The sequence below is a fragment of the Stomoxys calcitrans genome, chromosome 5, assembly GCF_963082655.1.
Source record: "Stomoxys calcitrans chromosome 5, idStoCalc2.1, whole genome shotgun sequence".
Taxonomy (NCBI): Eukaryota; Metazoa; Arthropoda; class Insecta; order Diptera; family Muscidae; genus Stomoxys; species Stomoxys calcitrans.
Genome location: NC_081556.1, coordinates 135700348 through 135722988, shown reverse-complemented (window position 1 = coordinate 135722988; position 22641 = coordinate 135700348). Strand labels below are relative to the sequence as shown.

The 22641-nt window shown below is 40.3% G+C and overlaps 1 long non-coding RNA gene across 1 annotated transcript in view; it reads right to left on the bottom strand.

Moving 5' to 3' along the window:
- Positions 1-21306, bottom strand: part of LOC131998175 (uncharacterized) — an 82920-nt gene extending 61614 nt beyond the window's left edge. The window contains exons 1-2 of the long non-coding RNA XR_009398632.1: positions 21223-21306; positions 17766-17904 (exon numbers count right to left, since the gene is read on the bottom strand). This is a non-coding gene — a long non-coding RNA (uncharacterized LOC131998175). The remainder of the gene's footprint in view (positions 1-17765; positions 17905-21222) is intronic.
- Between the last annotated feature and the right edge of the window lie 1335 nt (positions 21307-22641).

Sequence of the window (22641 nt, the reverse complement as noted above, 5' to 3'; positions counted from 1 at the left end):
GTTATCTACTCCCGCATACTTTTCATTTGATACCCATATTGTCCATATCGGTCCACTTTTGATTTTGGGTGGTGTTTTTGGGGTACGGGTGGGGGGTCCGCCCCCTTCCGTTATCAATAAATTATAAAGCCTATTCCTAATTGCTGACCATATTCGTAATCTACTCCCGAATACCTTTCATTTGAGTCCTATATTGTCATGATCGTCAAATAAATCTATTTTAAGGGGTTTTGGGGCTGGGGCGGTTCCCCAGATACTTGGACCCAATTTTTATTATGAAATTCGTACTCTACTCTTGAATACCTTACTTTGGAATCCCACATTGTCCCGATCGATCCACTTTTATTTTTGGGTAGTACTTTTGGGGTAAGGGGGAGTGTCCGCCTCCCTCCCGATATCAAAAAATAATATAGCCTATGTTTCCATCCAGACCAAACTACATAATCTGTGAAAATTTCAAGGTAATCTGTTCATCCGCTTTTGAGTTTATACGGAACAGACAAACAAACACAAATTTAATTTTATATATAAGAAGAATATACCCATAGTGACATGGGTCATGGTCATGCACCTTCTTGCCAACTTTACTAGGCCCAAACGAAACCTTTGTTCAGATTTTCGTTTCACAATTTCTTAGTCACATTTTTTTTTTCGCCATTAACGAATTTTCATAATTCATATAAAATTTCCCCCATGGTGGTATCAACGTCGTTGACAAATGTATTTGCTACTGCTCCATAATCTTTTGCCAATAAAAAGCTTTTTAACCGAATTACAATCATTACTACATATGAAGTTGGCCGGCATAAGTTGGCGTATTTGCTGATGTGGTTCGCTGATTGCAGTACTCTATGGAGTTGCGTAAGTGACAAACTACTTCTCTCCTTTTTCCCTCCACTATGATGATATGTACCCATGGCTACCGTGTCTTCAATCAGGAAATCGTATGTCACCACCACACATATGTATGATTTGGGTTGTTGTGACCAGACCAGACTGTATGTCGTGTGCAGAGTTGCCAATGTATGAGTTTATTGGGGAAATTAAACAGTTTAAAAAAATGCTCATATTATTTTTGGCAACTATATATGTGTTAGTACATGTAAAAAGTAAAAGAAAGAGTATGAATTTAGGGACGTGTGATGCAGGGTTGCCACCATGTCAGGTCTCAAAGTTTTTTGCAGAAAAATAACTTAAAAACAAATGAATCGATTAAAAAAACGTCTAAAGGGTTTTTGTGCAGAAACCGACCTTTAAAAAAAAGTATCACAAAATTTAAACAAAATAATTTAATTTTTAACATTTTACCCCCTTTTCGATTTTTTTAAATTATGCCTCAAAATGTTCCTTATTTCGTCACCTTTCTACCAAACAAAGGAAATTTTTGGAATGCCATATATGTAAGATGAAAAAATAATTAGTCTGGTCACTCCAACTCTCCCAATTTTCGTCCGATTGTGATAACATCGTCAATTGTTTACCGATTCTACGAAATTTGGCACGAGAGATTTTCTTATGACTCCCCACATAACTGGTGAATTTCATAGAAATCGGTTCAGATTTGGATATAGCTCCCATATATATGCTTCGACGGATAGGCAAAGATCCTTATATTGAAACATCAGGCAGCTCAGCGATAGGAGTCTCAATGCAACCCAACGAACAGGGAGCTGATGATGGTACCATCACCTACTCCCAAGAAGCCCATTTACTTAAGATTTAGAAGGCTAAGATAGGCAAAGATCCTAGAATTGAAATATCAGGCAGTACGGGAATAGAAACCCAATAAAGCTTAACGAACGGGAACCCGACGTTCATTACAAACTGGCTTCAAGGGAAACTGCAACCAGGACGGTAGCCACGAAAAGCCTTGGAGTGTAAGAAAGAGATAAACGCCTTTCGACTAACTAAAATTATTTTCCGATCATTGAGCTCGTCTCGAAAGAGAAACAAAAATTGTAAAATTTAATAATCTTCGCCCTAACAGGCAAAAAACTTGAAAATATTTAATTTTATCTCATTTTGATTTAGTTCAGTTTATTTATTTTTTTCTATTGCAAAGATGGCAGCTCTGTCTTTGCGTCCTGTGAGTTCGTTTTGTATGAAGTGCAGTGCAGTATAGTGCATTGGAGTGCATTTCAGGTCCGGTGACATTTTAACTTTAAATGGTCAGAGCCATCTGCAATTTATTGGATTGCATTGTATCTGCTGCAATGATGTTGATGACAACAAACAACACACAACAGAATGTAGCAACAATAGCAAAAACCTCAAGAAGTTCATCATCATCATCATCTGCAGCAGGCAATGCGAAAGATGGGTTATCTTCTGCCACAACACACTAGCACACCAGCATGGGAATGTGCCACAGAGATGTTCGAGACACAATGTCGCAAGATCAAAAACATTTCATGACATACAACTTGCAGCGGTCATCATCGTAGTAAGCTTTGATGATAACAAAAACGATAGACTATGGCCAGTTGACAGAAGACAAGCATGGTCAAGATGGTTTGGTTAGATGGCTGGTTAGTTGGACCAGTGGTTATGTTTGTTGAACAAATGAATTGTTGCAACAATCATTCTTCTCTTTAATATTGAGTAGCTAAAAGCCTTAAAAGCAGAGTTGGCCAATAACAATTTTGCTAGGGGGTTTGAATATATACGGCGACGAAATAGGATAACTTATTTAGTGGAAGTTAGAGTTGAAGCCAATTGTGATACCTTAGCGAATAGATTTAATAGAATGTGAGCCACTCGAGTAGACGTAGAGGTCAATGAAAGAGAAAGTAGAAGAGAGGGCAGGCTCTTATTTGTGAATCCGATGCGTTTTAGGTGAAATTTGAATATGATATGGCAACTTAAACGGGTGCTGTATATACTTCAAAATAGGAAATTTTTTATTAAAAAATTGGAAAACCCCTCGAAATCTCAATGTCCAAAGCACGGATCCCCCATATGTCCTCAGCAAATTTACAAAAAATGCCGATTTCTAAACCATCTTTGCCCGAAATGGGAATTTTGGAGATTTTTGTAAAAAACTTCGGGCAGAATTTATGTTTGGTTTTTAAAGACAATTTTATCTGCAAATCAAAAAAAAAAATTATTGAAATATTTCCAGTCGTTTAAGAATTTTTTCCATCTGTATCAAAAAGTTGCAGATTTAATTATTCCAAATTTCAAAGTGGGATGCCGGCATATTTAAACCACCATTGTGGTACACGGTATTATAACTTAGTATATTTGTTTGTAACACCCGGAAGGAAGGGAGATAGACCCACTGATACCGATTGACTCAGAATCACTTTCTGATTCGATTTAGCTATGTCCGTCTATCTGACTGTCCGTTTGCCATGTTAATTTGTGTACAAAATACAGGTCGTAATTTTCATCCAATCATCGACCAATTTAACTCTCGACGACCTCACGTTAGTTCCACACCACCTCACGCATTCCGTGATCGCCCGGATCTCCGCCTGCAGGATCATATTGTGGTCAGGCAGCCTAAAACATATCTCTGTCACTGGGTTCCTGATCTAGACCCCCAGGCCCTCTCTTTTCTCTAGTTTTGATCAATCTGTGTAATATGATCTTCCAGATGGCAATAACAGTGTTTCGTCAATCCAAGACTGTGCCGCTGGCAGCAGTGGTTTGCATTCGACCTCAAGTTTTGTCTCAGGTATACCATCGGAACCTTTTCCATTTCTTTCAGGTTTCCTCTTCGCGGCCCGATTACACCGCGATGGTATGACCTGCGCCTATCCTCTATCCCTTCTCCCATTGCCTTAGGTCTCATAACAGCTGGCAGCAGTGGTTCGCATTCGACCTCAAGTTTCGTCTCAGGTATACGATCGGAACCTTTTCCATTTCTTCCAGGTTTCCTCTTCGCGGCCCGATTACACCGCGATGGTATGACCTGCGCCTATTCTCTATCCCTTCTCCCATCGCCTTAGGTCTCATAACCGCCCTAGCTGCCTCACTCTTAATCTGTATGCCTATGGGTCGGATATCTAGAATAGTTTCCAGTGTCCTGTTGTATTATCCTGACGTTGCACTTTTTCTCCATCGCAGTCCACCAAACTACTAAGAAGTAAAAACGAATTCTTAGAATCATACTCCTGTAAAGCCAGTGTACTATCCTCGGTTTCAGGCCCCATTTCGAGCTTATGACCCGTCTACATAGTGCCCAAAATCTGAGTTTGATTTTGAATATCACTGCTATGCCTGATGTCTCAAAATGAGGATATTTGCCTATCCTAGTCTTCCCAATCTCGAAGAAGAAAGCCTTGCTCCTGTATACCGCCATGCCTTCAGGTTTGGCCAAACTTGTCACGGAGACTTGATCCATGTCCATCACAAGGAGTGTTCCCTTCCTACATCTCCTTCTTGTAGAAGACCTCACATTTCTACGTGGCCAAACCTTGGTTTTGAATTTGCTGCCTCATCCCTTTATGAAGACCGTCGCTTTTGTGAACTGGGGGATATCCATATTTCTCACCAGGTCGAGCTTTGTACTCTCCCAGGGAGTGTGTATACCTCCAACGATCTGCTTGATGGTATCAATACTTTCTGCTGACGTAAAGCCCAGCGTCAAGATGTCCCCTCTATACTCGCAGCTCATAATTTGTATGGGTGGACACTCTTCAGAGTTCCTTACATGTTCAAAAATCCGCTCGCTAACCAGATTCTCCACCTGGGACCGATGATCTGTTGGAATCTTATCAGATGCACTGCCGATATCGATGACTGCATAAGTCAGCTCTTCTCTGTTGTGCTTCATTGCCACTCAGCGACCACGTTTGGAAGTCGCAGTCCTCCATGAAGACTCAGGGGCCTAGCGCATTTTCTTTGTTCCCGTGGCGGCTAAATCTCCCTACACTGGATACTGTCTGGAGTCTCCTGCACTTCCACCCTATTGCGCTGCCGGTTCATACCTTTCAGTCGACTTTGTCTTGCCTCAGATTGCTTTCTCGGTCTTCTTGTGAGCTTAGCAAAGCCTTTGTTCACTACTGCCATCATCTAGCTGTCCTCATCTCTCGATTCGGATGCGTACTCCTTGAAGACTCAAGCGCCTAGCGCGCTTACTTTGTTCCCGTTGCGGCTATATCTCCCTCCACTGGATACTCTCTGAAGTCTCCATTGCGGGGGGCTTGTCTTCCCAGAGTACTTGAAAGCGGGGAGCTCTTTTTAATCGTTTTGAACAGTGTAATGATCTTCGAGAGATCTGATTCGCTTTACAGCTTCCGTAGAAGTGCTCAGTTGTATCCCTTCCAGCATCCTTCATTTTCGCCCAATTACTCTACTGGTGCATGCCCCTCAATCTATTTCGTCGGGCTCGGGATTGCTTTCTCTATCTCCTTGTGAGCTTTGCAAGCCCTTATTCACTACTGCCATCACAGCGAGATGTCCTCTCGATTCGGATACGATGGCTGTTTCATTGACACTGTCGTTATCTGAATCTGATTTGGAAACACCACCTTTACTTATAGGCTGGGTTCGAACTGCTAATCACTCTGGTTTATCTGTATCTACCTAATTTGTTAGTCTGACGACCGGTAGTGTGCTTAAAGCATTACTCTCGATTACAGGTTCCACGGCACCCGCACATATAGGAGTGGCGCACAACATGCAACAGTCAGATGGCACCACCGCAGCTGTTGGTTTTTTGGAGTCAATTTTTAACCTACTTCCGAAAGGCTCAAACATTTTTAAGTAAATGTAGTACTTATTCCGATATACCGATAATTTTTGAGGAGCGCAATGAAAGCACGGTTATGAGAAGCCTCAATGGTTACGAGAAGTGTCAAATCCCCTGTTAACAAATGTGGTTTTCTCATGGACCTTGAAAGTAATTTAAATGTACCCAAAAATGTGCACTTTTTCTGAAAGTCGTTCGTTTGCCAGAAAGAGTGTTAGATAGAGAGAGAGAATGAAAAACACCTGGAGAGTTTTTTTTAAGATTGCAAATTTCTGCCAAAATTGGCTATCAAATTTGTTTTCTTGGCACTTCTTGTTTTTGTGCCACGCTTTTCCATGGTGGGTAAATTTGTCGTCTTAGGGGGTGTTTTGGGTGGAGGGCTGAGCCCCAAATATTTGGTCCCATATTTGGATATCAGATTCGTATTCTACTCCCAAATACCGTTTATTTGAGCCCCATATTGCCATGGCCAGCAAATAATTCCTATTTGTGGGCTGTTTTAAGGAAGGGGTAGACCCCCACAAACTTGGTCCCGAAAGTGAGTATAAATTTTGTGCTCTTCTCTCGATACCTTTATTTTAGCCTCACATTGCTAGGGTCGGTAAATATTTCCAATATAGTGTGGTATTTTGGAAAGTGGGGTGGTCCCCCAAACACTTAGCCCGGGAAAAATATCAGCATCGTGCTCTACTCTTAAATACAAGTATTGCCTTTAATATTTTGGAATTGGACAACCATTGTGTCGCAATCTGCCAACTGACAGCTCTATCGTATAGCTTGACATTTTTGAGGTTATACGTATCCAGAACGTTTTGACATACGAGCGCTTTTTGTGTTGTTTACAGTAACTCATCCAAAAAATGGAATTAAATCGTAAATATTTTCGTGCGATTATTTTTAACAACTTTCGATGTGGATTAACTCAACAACAGTGCATCGATGAATTTAATAAAATTTTTGGCGATGATGCTCCATCAAGCACCAGGGATTATCGATGTTATGAACCGAGGTTGTAGTTCACTCCAAGGCGAATTTCGCGAAAATCGCCCAAAATCAGTTGTTGTTCCAAAAACCGTTGACGCTGTGCGCCAACAGATATTCCAAGATCTTCATGTGACCTATCGTGAGATTGTGACAACCTTAAGCACTAGGGGGACCAGCATATATTCAATATTGCATGAACGTTTGATCGTGAAAAAATTTGTTCGCGTTGGATGCCACACAATTTGTCTTTTTTTTTTTACTGGACATGTCGCAATCGTACCACTAGAACAACGCAGAACAGTCACTTCTGAGTGCGGATTTTTCATATAGTCGGCGTTGACAAATTTTTTCAACGGCTTGTGACTCTGTAATTGCATTCTTTCTTCTGTCAGTTATCAGCTGTTACTTTTAGCTTGCTTTAGAAAAAAAGTGTAAAAAAGTATATTTGATTAAAGTTCATTCTAAGTTTTATTAAAAATGCATTTACTTTCTTTTAAAAAATCCGCAATTACTTTTTGGGCAACCAAATATATCAGATTCGTGTTCTACTTCAAAATTCTTTTTAATTGATCCCCATATTGCAAGGGTCAGCATATACGTCCTATTTGGGTGGGATAGGGGGATAGGATGGACCCATAGACCTTTTTTCCCCGAATATTGATTTCAGATTCGTACTCTACTCCCATATTGCCATGTCCGATTTAGGGTTGATTTAGGTGTTGGGTGGCCCTCCAAACACTTGGTCCGACAATTGGATATCACATACGTTTTCTAATCTTAAATACTTTACATTTGAGTCCTTTATTGTCGTGATTGGTCTATATATGTATTTAGTGGGTTTTCAGGATGGTGCGGCCCGTCTAGGTACACCAACCGAAATTTGGATACCAAATTTCGGTTGCACCTTAATCTCAAAATTGCGCCTTAATCTCACCAACGATTTTCGAAATCTAGCGTTTCTGAAAATTAGGGCAAGGGGGAGGGTCCCTTCAGATTTCAAGAAAAAAAATTAGTACGCAATTTTCACCACGGGATCATTATGCATCAACTGTAAAAATTTTAAGAAAATTTTTAATTTCTTTCCGAAAAGTGCAACAGTGAGGTGGGCCCCTCCCGAAAGGAAATCCTAGCTACGAGACTGGTTGCCATATATATATCGACCACCCGGTTGAATATCTTGGGTCCGTTAAAGTCGCATTTATTCCCAGATTCTGCTGATATTTTGCATTGGGAGTTGTGTTAGGTTCCTTGACATCCGCTTCCATATTGGTCTAGATCGGACCATATAGCTTCTATGCATTCATAAATGGTGCATTTTTTCATTTGAGTCCCTTATTGTCGTGATTGGTCTATATATGTATTAAGAGGGCTTTCAGGGTGGTGCGGCCCTTCTCTAGGTACACCATCCGAAATTTGGATACCAAAATTTTTGTTTTCAGTATACTTTAAGAGAGCACACAAAATTTCGATTTAAATGCACCAACCATTTTCGCAATCTAGCGTTTCTGAAAATTAGGGTAAGGGGGAGGGTCCCTTCAGATTTCAAGAAAAAAAATTAGTACGCAATTTTCACCACGGGATCATTATGCATCAACTGTGAAAATTTGAAGAAAATTTTTAATTTCTTTCCGAAAAGAGCAATGGTGAGGTGGGCCCCTCCCGAAAGGAAATCCTAGCTACGAGACTGGTTGCCATATATATATATCGAACAACCCGTTAAATGTCTTGGGTTCGTTAAAGTCGCACTTATTATCCGATTCCGCTGATATTTTGCATTGGGAGTTGTTTTAGATCCCTTGACATGCGCTCCCATTTTGGTCCAGATCGGACCATATAGCTTCTATGCATTCATAAATGGTGTATTTTCTTCAGATTTTAGCGAAATGTGGTTAGCTGATATGTATGTATATCCAAGGGTGGGTATCCAAAGTTCGTCTCGGCCGAAACTAAATGCGTTTTTACTTGTTATTGCTTACTTACTAAAACTCAATTTATTTTTATACCCTCCACCATAGGATAGGGGGTATACTAATTTCATCATTCTGTTTGTAACTCCTCGAAATATTCGTCTGAGACCCCATAAAGTATATATATTCTTGATCGTCGCGACATTTTATGTCGATCTAGCCATGTCCGTCCGTCCGTCCGCCGAAAGCACGCTAACTTCCGAAGGAGTAAAGCTAGCCGCTTAAAATTTTGCACAAATACTTCTTATTACTGTAGGTCGGTTGGGATTGTAAATGGGCCATATCGGTCCATGTTTTGATATAGCTGCCATATAAACCGATCTTGGGTCTTGACTTCTTGAGCCTCTGGAGTGCGCAATTTTTATCCGATTGGGATGAAATTTTTCACGACGTGTTTTGTTATGATATCCAAAAACTGCGGCAAGTATGGTTCAAATCGGTCCATAACCTGATATAGCTGTCATATAAACCGATCTTGGGTCTTGACTTCTTGAGCCTCTAGAGTGCGCAATTCTTATCAGATTGGGATGAAATTTTGCACGACGTGTTTTGCTATGATCGTCAACAATTTTGCCAAGTATGGTTTAAATCGGTTCATAACCTGTTATAGCTGCCATATAAACCGATCTTGGGTCTTGACTTCTTGAGCCTCTAGAGGGCGCATTTCTTATCCGATTTGAATGAATTTGAGCACGTAGTATTTTGTTATGATCTCCAACAATTTTGCCAAGTATGGTTCAAATCGATCCATAACCTGATATAGCTGCCATATAAACCGATCTTGGGTCTTGACTTCTTGAGCCTCTAGAGTACGCAATTCTTATCCGATTGTAATGAAATTTTGCACGACGTGTTTCGTTATGATCTCCAACAATGTTGCCAAGTATGGTTCAAATCGGTTCATAACCTGATATAGTTGCCATATAAACCGATCTGGGGACTTGACTTCTTGAGCCTCTAGAGGGCGCATTTCTTATCCGATTTGAATGAAATTTTGCACCACGTGTTTTGTTATGATATCCAACAACTGTGCCAAGTATGGTTCTAATCGGTTCATAACCTGATATAGCTGCCATATAAACCGATCATGGGTCTTGACTTCTTGAGTCTCTAGAGGGCGCATTTCTTATCCGATTTGAATGAATTTTTGCACGTAGTATTTTGTAATGATATCCAACAACTGTGCCAAGTATGGTTCAAATCGGTTCATAACCTGTTATAGCTGTCATATAAACCGATCTGGGGACTTGACTTCTTGAGCTTCTAGAGGGCGCAATTCCTATCCGATTTGGCTGAAATTTTGCATGACGTATTTTATTCTTACTTTAAACAACTGTGTCAAATAAGGTTCAAATCGGGTTATAACCTGATATAGCTGCCATATAAACCGATCTGGGATTTTGACTTCTTGAGCCTCTAGAGGTCGCAATTATTATCCGATTTGCCTGAAATTTTGTACGACGGATTCTCTCATGACCTTCAACATACGTGTTTATTATGGTCTGAATTGGTCTATAGCCCGATACAGTTTCCATATAAATCGATCTCTCTATTTTACTTCTCGAGCCCCCAAAGGGCGCAATTCTTATTGGAATTGGCTGAAATTATACACAGGTCTCCAACATATAATTTAATTGTGGTCCAAACCGGACTATATCTTGATATCGCTCTAATAGCAGAGCAAATATTTTCTTATATCTTTTTTTGCTTAAGAAGAGATGCCGGGAAAAGAAGTCGCCAAATGCGATCCATGGTGGAGGGTATATAAGATTCGGCCCGGCCAAAGTTTGGACTTCACTGTCTTGGCTTTTTACACAATACCGCAATCATATAAGCATCCAGGGAATATGACAATAATGACTTAGAATGCATTACAATGCCATTGCAATATCGATGTTTTTCTCTCTTTAGTTTTCTCGTGTACTTACTCTGATATAATTTCTTTTTGCCATTATAAGCCGCGTAGGTATAAACTTTATTGTCAATATAATCTTGTCACAAATGTATGGAAGTCGGTTTGTTTGTTTGTTTGGTGGGGATTCGTCGATACGATTCCATTCATTGTTGATTCATGCATTCCATGACGTTCGTTTTGGTTTGCAGCCTGAATGCCGGAATTCGACCACAAAACAAACCCCTCCACCAAGAGTAGAGATGCCGACAGAGAGAGAGCGAGAAGAGGGCATTTTATTTTACCTCAACCGTCCCGGTTTGTATGTCACATCATACATTCAGTTTATGATGAAAATTTAATTGGGTCTCTATTCTATGTCACTCGTTGTTGTAGTTCTCGTGGAGCAGCACAAGCTCCTACAGCTTCTTGAGATTCAATTTTCATTCTTGTTGTATTTTTGAAAGTCAGCTAAAATGGAATGGTGATCTTTGCTGTGGGCAACGAGTATTGCGATGCGGAGGGGGGATGAGTAAAATGAATTGTTATTGAACTGAATTGAATTGAATTGAAAGCGCAGCACAGTCTTGTAGCTATGGCCAGCTCTTAAATGTTCTCTGGGATAAATTATGAGCGAGTACAACAATGAATTCATTGGAATATCACACAAAAGCCAAACAAACCAAACCAAACCAAACAGACAGACAGACAGACAGACTTGTGGATGGATCGACTGACTCCATGGCAGCAAAATCCCGCACAATTGGCGATACGATGTCTTTCATCGTTTGTCGCATATGAATTTAATCCACATCCGTAAATCCTTGACTAATCCAATGCAAGTCAAAAGAGGCCATAAATTAAAGGAGCCATGGAACGTGAATAGTGAATAGCCAGCCCATGGCAGTGCAAGGAAATTCGCAGAATTCCGATTTTCAAAGCTCTTTTTTTGCAAAGATCACTGTTTTTAATGGTTCCTTTTCTTGCTGTTGCCGTTGTTGTTTAGTGCAATGTGCAAATAATTCATAATTGAGTATCTGGCCTTTAAAGAGATTCGTTATGCAGCCATGGCATACATAATGGCCTTTATTGAAAATGAACTAGAAGGCATGATGTGCTCTACTACCATCTATTTAAAAGGTGGACAGAGAGAAAATTGGTTAAAAATTGAAATTTTGCTAAAAATATCGCCCAAAATTTGAAGTTTCATAGAATTTTTCGTAAATATTGCAAATTGGAGGATGAATTCATCTTCAGTGCCGGATCGGTCTATATCAGCGGTGGGCAAAAGCACACACACTTCTATACATTCGTACCAGTACCTGTACACGAACAAGAGTCCATGGGCTTGGAAAAGTTTGCATATGTATAAGGGTGCCCAGCACTTTTCTATATGGATGAGATCTGGGTAACGCCTCAATGTGGAATGTTCTCATCGATTATAGGGAACCTCGTTATCAACGAATAGGTGGAGGACAAATTCAAGGAACAGGGAGCTGGTACTTTTCGCTCGGAGAAACCGGCAATTTTCTTTCGAAGAGTCCATTCTGAAGTTGTCGAAAAAGACGAAATGCCGAGACCTAGTCCTTGATTTGTAGCTATCCTGGAAAAAAAATACTAAGGATAGCAGCTGAAAGACCCAGTGAGTCTTCTACTCTTGCAGGACGATGTTCTGCAGTAAATGGGGGATGAACCCAGTGCTGACATATGGGCACTGGTACTGTGCTGTAGACAAGAGGTCTCGGATTCATGTAGACCCAAGACCTAGACCTTGCAACAGCAGGCAGGTCTGACAGCGATGCTGAATGCTGTGAGAGATCCCTCAGCCTGAGCACAAAGAGGAGGGCGCGGCAAAAGTTCTATTCTGGATGCTATATGTGCGAGGGGTAGACAGAAGAAAATCTCATACTAAGAGACACACAGGGTGCTCGGGTAGCCAAGTTGGTAGCGTGCTTGGATTACCAGTGCAGGGGTCGTGGGTTCGAATCCCGCCAGAAGCCTTGGTCTGTCGCTACAGTGGTATCACAATGGACTTAAAATTGTCTAAGTGAGTCTGTTAAAGACTGCCACTCTTAACTAATCTAACCTAAGATTCGTTTTCCCCCAGGAGAGGATTGGAAGGCGGATGCTGTATTTGAGGACGAAGATACATTTGTCTCCACGGGTGGCCTGTCGCACAGTGCGAAAATTGGTCTACGTCGGCATCACGTGATCATTAAAAACCTCCTCAGGCTGGTGTGGAAGCGATGCCGCTTTCTGCATCCCTTCGAGGTCTATATTCGTAACTGTGCCGTCAGTTTACGCACAGGCTGAGGAAGCTAGAGAAGCTGTAGCAGGGTGCGTTCGGCCACTATTCGCTTTCTTATAAGAAAGAATAGGCAGGCGGGTGCTGTGTTTAAGGACGATGAGACCTATGTCGTCACGGGTGGCCTATCGCACAGTGAGAAAATTGGCCTACGTCGGAATAAAGTGAGCATTAAGATTCTCGGCAGCTATATTCGCAACTGTGTCTTCAAGTTTGTGCTTAGGTTGGGTAAGTTCGAGATGCTTAAGGAGGGTGGGCTTAATCACAGTTCGATTCAGGGTACTTAAGAAGGGTAAACTAAGAGAGAGAGATCACACACTAAGGGGCACAGAGACCGATATAAGATCTTCAGGATTCGCTTTTTTTGACATGGCGCATGCTGTGTGATACCCTGTCTTCACGGGTATCACACTGTGTGAAAATTTGCCTACGTAGAAATAACGTGAACATTGAGATCCACCTACGCAGGCAGGTTTTGAAGCAATGCCGAATATGCAGCCTATTGAGGTCCACATCAGAAACCGAGCCGTCGGTTGCACTGAGGGTGCTTTACATGCTGGCGAAGGATGGGTACGGCACATTTCCATTTTGGATTGTGTATATGCAGAGAGTAGAGTGGGAGAGGTCTCCGACTACCAGCCACCGACAAAATAAGATCTTAAAGATTTGGAGTATGATTAGACTCCTGTCTTCACGGGTATCGCACAGTGTAAAAATTAGCCTACGTCGAAATAACGTGAATGTAGAGATCCATCTTCGCAGTCAGGTTTTGAAGCAATGCTGCATATGCAGCCTATTGAGGTCCACATTCGAAACCGAGCCGCCGAGGTTACTTTCAGACTGAGGGCACTCGGTATGCTGGCGAAGGACGTGTACGGCAGAGAGTAGAGTGGGAAAGGTTTCTGACTACTTGCCACCGAGAATGATTCAAAATAAGATCTTAAAGATTTGGAACCCTCAAGAGACAATCGTAGGCGGATGTTGTATTTGGGTAGAAGGAGACCTGATAGCCTATCTCAACTTGGTTTACGCCGGAATCATGCGCGTTGGAAGCGATGCAGGCAGGTTTGGAAGCGATGCTGAATATGCAATCTATTGTCATCTATATTCGGATATGTGACCCCAAAGAAGCGTGTCTGAAACTAGATGGCACCGAGATCGATTCGATATGTGGAAGCGATGCAGGCGGGCTTGGAAGCGATGCTGAATATGCAATCTATTGACATCTATATTCAGATATGTGACGCCAAAGAAGCGCTCACTATAGACGCAAAGGGTAGACTGAGGAGTCTCTGAGACTGGATGGCACCGAGATCGATTCGATATGGAGCTGTGACTGCCAGACAAGTGTACGCTCTTTCAGAAAGTGGTCTGGGTACCTACAGTGCCTGGAAGTGGGAAGGGATATGCCACCCTCGAATTATGAAAAATGAAAAAGCGGAAGAATGTGCCAGCGAGAGTGAGGTCCATGACGAGGAAACAATCGCCAATCTTGCATACATAACATTTGGCAAACAACCACACTTAGTACACGCAAAACAATGCTGTACATGAAGATAATAAAACATCGATCATTACAAAAGGGTCCAAGTCTGGTATTTGTTTGGGGGTATACTCCGAGACACTCAATCGGTATGCCGGACAAATGTACTATCTTTCGTACTATTACTATACTATTACTAAGTACTATTTTTAGAGCAACTATGCCGCCATTGAACGTTAATCGTCAGTTAGCCCTATTTTATTGCTAAAGTCACGTTGGCTATAATAAAACGTATGAACTTTGTCCGTGGTTAAGGATGGCTCATTTTCGTTAAAACTCAAAATTTCTTTTAAGCCAAAAATGTATCGTTTGCAGCAAAAGACAATTGGTTATACGCAAAAATTATTCTTTGGTTTGTTTATACTTTGTGTCGATTCCATTTAGCAAAGAGTATTGCATAGAAAGACTCATATTTTTTCTACATTAGGTAAAGCTCAGTCCCTCAGGAAAGCCCTAAGGTTTTCCATAAAACAAGTTGTCAAAAAGTTCGTTTATGGCTAATGAATTATTGTTTTCCGTGGGCATCGATGTCGATCTATTTAGATGGACTTTCTTCATGATGAATAAGTTGCTCGCTTTGGATAATTGGTTAGTGAGCATAAACAGGAGTCATAACGGGCTACCGTAGCACACAGGTTAGCATGTCGGACTAAGAAGCTTCACGCCTGGGTTCGAATCTGGGCAAGAACCGCAGAAAAATGTTCAGTGGTGGTGAACCCCATCTAATGCTGACGACCATGCAAAAACTTTTGCCCAAAACGGTTTCGCATTGCGCCAAGCTGTTCGGGCTCGGATATTAAACGGAGGTCCCTCATCATTGAGTTTAAATCTTAAATCGGAGGTTTAGGAATGGATTGTCGATATTTCTCGAAACTGGGGTTTTCATACTGGGCCTTCAAAAGTACTTTGGGTATCTTCATATTCCATGTTGTATACCTCCTTCTTTTCTGGGAACTTGTCGATAACACTGAATTCCACGTAGGGCATAATTTTGTTCTACATACCAAACTTCTGTCAAACCAGCAAAAATTAAAGCTTCTTGGAACCGAAGGATGATCGAAAGGCCAGTTTACATGGGAGCTATATGAGGTTGTAGACTGATTTGGACCGTTTATGGCACAATTGCTGGAGTAGTAACAGAACACCGCATATAAAACTTCAGCCAAATCGGATAAAAAAATGCGGCTTGTAAGGACTCAAGAAGTCAAATCAGGAGATCGGTTTATATGGGAACTATATCAGGTTATAGACCAATTTAAACTGTACTTGGCAGAGTTGTTGAAAGTCATAACAAAACACAACGTGCCCAATTTCAACCAAATCGAACAAAAATTGCAGCTTGTAAGGACTCAAGAAGTCAAATCGGGAGATCGGTTTATATGGGAGCTATATCAGGTTATGGACCGATTTAGACCGTACTTGGCACAGTTGTTGGAAGTCATAACAAAACACTACATGCTCAATTGCAGCCATATCGATGCGGTTTGTAAGGGCTCAAGAAGTCAATTCGGTAAATCGGTTTATATGGGAGTTATATCAAGTTATAGACTGATTCGGACCGTACATGGCACAGTTTTGGAAGTCATTACAGAACACTACATGCAAAATTTACTAAATCGCTCTAAATTTTCGGCTTATGTGGGCTCAAAAAGTCAACTCGAGAGATCGATTTGAACCGTTCTTGGCGCAGTTGTTGGAAGTCATAACGGAACACTACAGTCAAAATTTAAGCCGAAACGGAAAAAAATTGCGGTTCCCTGGGGTTCAAGAAGTCAAATCGGGAGATCGGTTTATATGGAAGCTATATCTAAATCTGAGCCTACATGGCCCAATTGCAATCTCCAACGACCTACATTAATAATAAATGTCTATGCAAAATTTCAAGCGCTTTCGACCGCTATTGGGATTTTGACAGACGGACGGACTGACATGGTAAGATCGACACAGAACTTTGAGACGATCAAGAACATATGTACTTTATGGGGCCTTAGACGAATATTTCGAGGTGTTACAAACGGAATGTTTAGATTAGTATACCCCCAATCTGAAGGAGGATATAACAAGTAAAAAACGTATTAAGTTCGGTTGTGCTGAACTTTCCATACCCACCACAATGGATATGTTAATCATCCTAGTTTATTACAACGCCACTAGCATATCCTTAGACATATCGAAATACGAACTGGTCTGGAACATATTTGATTCAGGTCTCAAGAGCTCTTATAAAATTCACAGTTTCAGCGACATCGGGCAATAAATCCGCTTTTATGGGATTAAGACCTTAAATTGGAAGATCGGTCTATATACCAGTTCTATCTAATACAGTCCAGTTTGAACCACATTCGGATGATGGTAGGTTTAAAACAACTCACTGATACAAATTTCAGCGAAATCGGGTAATAAATGCGGCTTTTATGGGCGCAAGACACTGTGTCGGTAAATATGGTCCTATCTGAACCATATTCAGGTCGGATGAGGCGAAGCTTAACACACCAAACTGTTTCAAATTCCAAAGAAATCGCGTAATAAATGCGGCTTTAATGGGCTTAAGATACTAATCCCCCAATTTGGCCCTTTTAAAAATTCAACCTGCGTATAGAAAAAATACAAATCTTTTGCAAATTTCAGCTCAATATCTCAATTTTTAAGGCTGTAGAGTAACTAAAACAGGAAGACGGCAAGACAGCGAATGCTAGATAACTTTTAACAGCTTGACAGAGAGACGGATATGGATAGATCGATGGATATAAATTTCATGGAGATCCAGAATATATACTTTAAGGGATCGTGGACTAATATTTCGATGTGTTACAAACTGAATGACGGCATTTTTATACCTCTATCCTATGGTGAAGTGTATAAAAATTGTTTAAATCAGCGATTGCAGACTACTTCTATCGCTATAATATAATCTAAGGTGTATTTCTCCACACATATTGGAAAATCTATGGAAATGACAAATCACTATCATCACACCCTTCACCTACTACAACTACAATAACTATTTTATTTCCACTTCTCAAAGATTTAACTGAAACCAAACCAACCCACAACAGTGACAATTTCTATTCTTCAAAGAGATTGCAAACCTATCGATTATATTGTCATTTTCGAACAGTTGGTGGTAAAAAAAAAACTTTCCAATAGTGTTCAAGAAAACCATCCACCCTCGTATTTTACCTTTTAGATGCATTTTTGAGAAATGCCTAAATTTATGGTCTATTGTGTTTTTTTCAACTTTTCGTTGTTGGTTTGATTTTTTTTTATTATTGTGGCCGTGGTTGGGTGTAAAAGAAAACCCATTCAGTGCCATGAAAAATTCCAACAGTTTACTTTAACTACGCCTTCAGGTGAGCACACTTGCTCTAAATACTTACCATTCAGTTTTCGCCTTCCAGCTGAGATAATCCCCCTTCCATCCTCTTGCACCTCGTGATTTCTTCTTAGACTTAACAAAGGAAGTATGATGTGCCTTTTATTGCCCGAAAAAGATCCTAGAAAAAGAAAGGCAAAAACCTGTAGAAAAAAAAACAAAACAGAGACATATTCAGACTGAAAGCAATAAAAATGTGTTGGTATAAACTAAAGTCGAGCAAAGCTGAACTTTTGATGCCCTACAGCACATGACGACTGTGCGTAGCATAAGAAACCATTTTCGTCTCATGGCCTAGAAAATGGTATGGTTGATATGATATCCTGTCACAGATCTACGAACTGAGACCTTCTGGCATATCTGGATCTTACTTCTTACATTCTGGATCTTATTATCACCGACTGGTTAATTGGCCAATTGTTCTAAAAGTACTTACCACTACTGTGGTACAGGCTATTATAACTTAGTGAATTAGTTTGTAACATCCAAAAGGAAGAGAGATAGACCCGCTGATAAGTATACCGATTGACTCAGAATCACTTTCTGATTCGATTTAGCTATGTCCGTCTCTCTGTCTGTCCGTATGTCCATGTAAATTTGTGTACAAACTACAGGTCGCAATTTTCATCCGATCGTCTTCAAATTTGGTATGGACATGTTTTTTGGTCTAGAGACAAAACCTGTTGAAATTGCAAGCGCATTTATTGACCAATCTTCCCAAAATTTTTTACAACGCTTTCCTCGACGACTGCCACAATGTCTATAAAGTTTGCTCAAAATCGTTTCAGATTTAGACAAAGCTCCCGTCCGATTTGCAGTAATATTGCAATCAAATGGTCATTTATTAATTGATTCTCTCTAAATATGGCAGGTAGGATTTTCTCTTGACTCTCGACATAATAGATGAATTTCATAGAAATTGATTCAGATTTAGATATAGCTGTCATATATGTATATCGCCCGATTTTCACTTCTACAGCCATTACAATCGCATTTTTTGACCAACCTTGCCAAAGTTTTGCACAACGCTTTTCTCAATGAGTACCACATTATCTGAGAAGTTTGCTCGAAATCGGTTTAGAATAAGATATAGTTCCATACATATTTGCAAATAATGTTGTCGTTTGTGAACCGTATTTATTACAGTTTAAACATATTTGCTCGAAATGTGATATGGATTGTTTAAAAACCCATCTGAAAACATACGGCGATGCCCATCAAAATTGTTTCAGAATTAGACATAGCTCCAACTTTGTACTTATTGGGTAGGTATGGGGTATTATAAAGTCGGCACCGCCCGACTTTTGCCTTTCCTTACTGGTTTTTGCTTAAGTTTTGAAAATACCAAAGCAAACAAAACGGTATGCGGAGTTGGAAAATTGTCGATAATCGCAACATTCAAAGTGTTCGATAAATCTAATAATAAATATCCTTATCGTTAATTTCCCATCCCACATTTCAAGTGAAAATGAGAAGTATAAATCAGTCTAAATAGAATCAAATTTAATAAGTCAGCTGGAAGTCATGAGAGAAATCATTGTACAATGGTCGAATGAAAATTGCGCCCTCTATAGGCGCAATGTATCTAATAGGTTACATTCAGTGTTGGATCGCTAATTTTTGGTAAATTTGCAAAAAAAAAAATTATTTTGAGGATAGTATCAAAAAGAAAAATGTCGATATTTTTACAATAAAATAAAATATCGATATTAACGAAATTTAAACAATAAAATAAAATATCGATAGTGCCATCGATGCCATCTTTGATGTTGCACTTTCTATACATGTGTCCTCATGTGAACCAATGCACAAAATATGATGCCTTCCTTCCCCTGTAGTGGATCAATATGTTCCTATTCATTAGTCGCATGTAGGGATAGGCCTTTAGTCAATTTGTTATTTGGAGCATTATACGTAGTGGTGTTCGCCTGTTTCTACCTTGTATTTATCACTGTTGATCTCTTAATAATATGCGGTCCTCTGGAGACATGAAAGTTAGATGTCATGGGTATATAGTTTTCAAAATCAACAAGTAAAAAGACGTTAAGTTCGGCCGGGCCAAACTTTGGATACCCACCACCTCGGGTATATATGTAAACCACCCTTCGTCAAAATCTGGTGAAACACAACACAACTCACTGTCCCAAATTTCGGCGACATCGGACAATAAATACGCCTTTTTTGGCCCCAAAACTTTAAATCGAGAGATCGGTCTATATGGCAGCTATATCCAAATCAGGACCGATGTGAGCCAAACTCAATTTGGCTCACATCGGTCCATCACTGTCCCAAATTTCGGAGCCATCGGACAATAAATGCGCCTTTTATGGGCATAAAACCTTAAATCGAGAGATCGGTCTATACTCAGCTATATCCAAATCTGAACCCATCTGGGCCAAATTAAAGAAGAATGTAGAAGGGCCTAACGCAACTCACTGTCCCAAATTTCGGCGAAATCTTACAATAACCGCGCCTTTTATGGACCCAAAGCCTTAAATCGGGAGATCGGTCTATATGGCAGCTATATCCAAATCTGAACCGATCTGAGCCGTATTGTAGAAGTATATCTAGGTGCTTAACTTAACTCACTGCCCCAAATTTCGGCGACATCGGACAATAAATGCGCGTTTTATGGGACCAAAACCTTAAATCGAGAGATCGGTCTATATGGCAGCTGTATCCAAATCTGGACCGATCTGGGCCAAATTAACGAAGGATGTCGAAGGTCCTAACACAACTCACTGTCCCAAATTTCAGCAAAATCGGATAATAAATGTGAATTTTATGGGCCTAATACCCTAAGTCGGCGGATCGGTCTATATGACTGCTATATCCAAGTCTGGACCGATCTGGGCCAAATTGAAGAAGAATGTCGAAGGGCCTAATACAACTCACTGATTAAAATTTCAGCAAAACGGGATAATAAATGTTGCTTTTTTGGACCTAACACCCTAAATTGGCGGTTCGGTCTATATGGGGGCTATATCAAGTTAAAGCCCGATATAGGCCATCTTCGAACATAACCTGTTTATGGACAAAAAAAAGAATCTGTGCAAAGTTCCAGCTCAATATCTCCATTTTTAAAGACTAGCGTGATTTCAACAGACAGACGGACGGACAGGCGGAAGGACATGGCTAGATCGTCTTAGATTTTTACACTGATCTAGAATATATATACTTTATAGGGTCGGAAATGGATATTTCGATGTGTTGCAAACGGAATGACAAAATGAATATACCCCCATCCTTCGGTGGTGGGTATAAAAATGTAATTCAAAACCGATCACTTCTGTTGTGTCAAAGCGTTACAAAAATATCAACTAAGCTATAATACCCTGAAGCATGGTAGTGGTATAGGGTATAACAAAAAGGAAAAATTTATAAAAGTAACACCCATAGATGTAACCTCAACATTAACTGAGGTAGCTACTGTTGCCATGGTTGATTGCGGTGGCAGTTACCTGAAAACCTTGCAGGCAAGGCGAGACTGCAACAAAAGCATAGACAGCGGGCCATGCATTTATGGTCTAGAGTGTCTGTATGTGTGCCACGAATGGGAGTTGCAACTGTTGAACTCATAAATAATCGATGCAAGATGAAGATCAATAACAACGATGGTCGCCTTTCGTTGGTTGTGGTGATGCATGAAATGTGTTACGAATTTCCAACGCTCCCTTTTGTTGTTCTCCATACTAGGCTTCAGTTTTGGTTGAACGCATTCAACTGCATGGATGGTTGCATTGCTGCTGTTGTCCGCTCTGGAGCTGTTGGCATTGGGCTTTATTTTGTCTCACTTGGCATCGTAATTCTAAATGAGCCATGTTCTTTAGATGGTTGAGCTGACATTATACGGAAACAAGGAAGATCAGTGTCGATTTTATTGCCACCATATGTTGAATGCCACAAATTAACACTGGTGCAAGCGGAAGAACTCAATTTTAATGTCGAAGAATTTTGGCATGCATGATTTTTATTTCTTCATTATCCGATTAAGCCCACAATGAAAATAAATTGCAATAATTTATCACTTTCGCCTTGCTTCACTAAAAGTTGTTGTCTTTTTTCGGATAATTCTGTTGTTATAATTAATTGAAGGCAAAGGTTTGACAATTTGAAATGGAGCTATGGTTTATATGAGATTTGAATTTTGTTTTAAAATTAAATTGCTTTGGAATTTATAATTTAGATTTTTATAGAAAACTAGACGAACCGGGCCTGCTCCGCTGCGCCTTCTTTAACTCTCTAACGTCTATTTAGGGTGGGGGCACTTCGCCCTGAATGTGGAAATCGAATTTGTACCACTGTAGCCCAAGTCCGTCCATGAACTGAAAGACTATGTACGAAAAAAAATTTAAACCGGTGGTTATCCTCTCTTAATGCTGGCGAAATTTGCAAGGTACCTTGCCATACATGGTCATGAATATTCTCCCCAATGAGATGTCGCACTGCGGCATGCAGCTCAGACTTGGCTATAATAAAGGTCCCTTATCATTGAGTTTAAACTTGAATCGGAAAGCACGCATTGATGTGTGAGAAGTTTGACCCTGCTCGGTTCATGGACAAAATTTTACTCTACTCCCGAAAGCCTTTCTTTTGAGCCCATATTTCCACTTTGGTAAATATGTCCTGTTTGCGGGATAATTCGGGAACTCAAAAATGAGTATCAATTCCAAATAGCTTTTAAATAATCGCATATTCCAATGGTCGGTAAATACGACCGATTAGGAAGGTATTTATGAGTGGGGTGACCCCCAAACACTTAACTCTTCAATCGGATATCAAATTCGGGCTCAAGAAGTAAAATAAAGAGATCGATTTATATGGGAGCTGTATCGGGCTATAGACCGATTCAGACCATAATAAACACGTATGTTGATGGT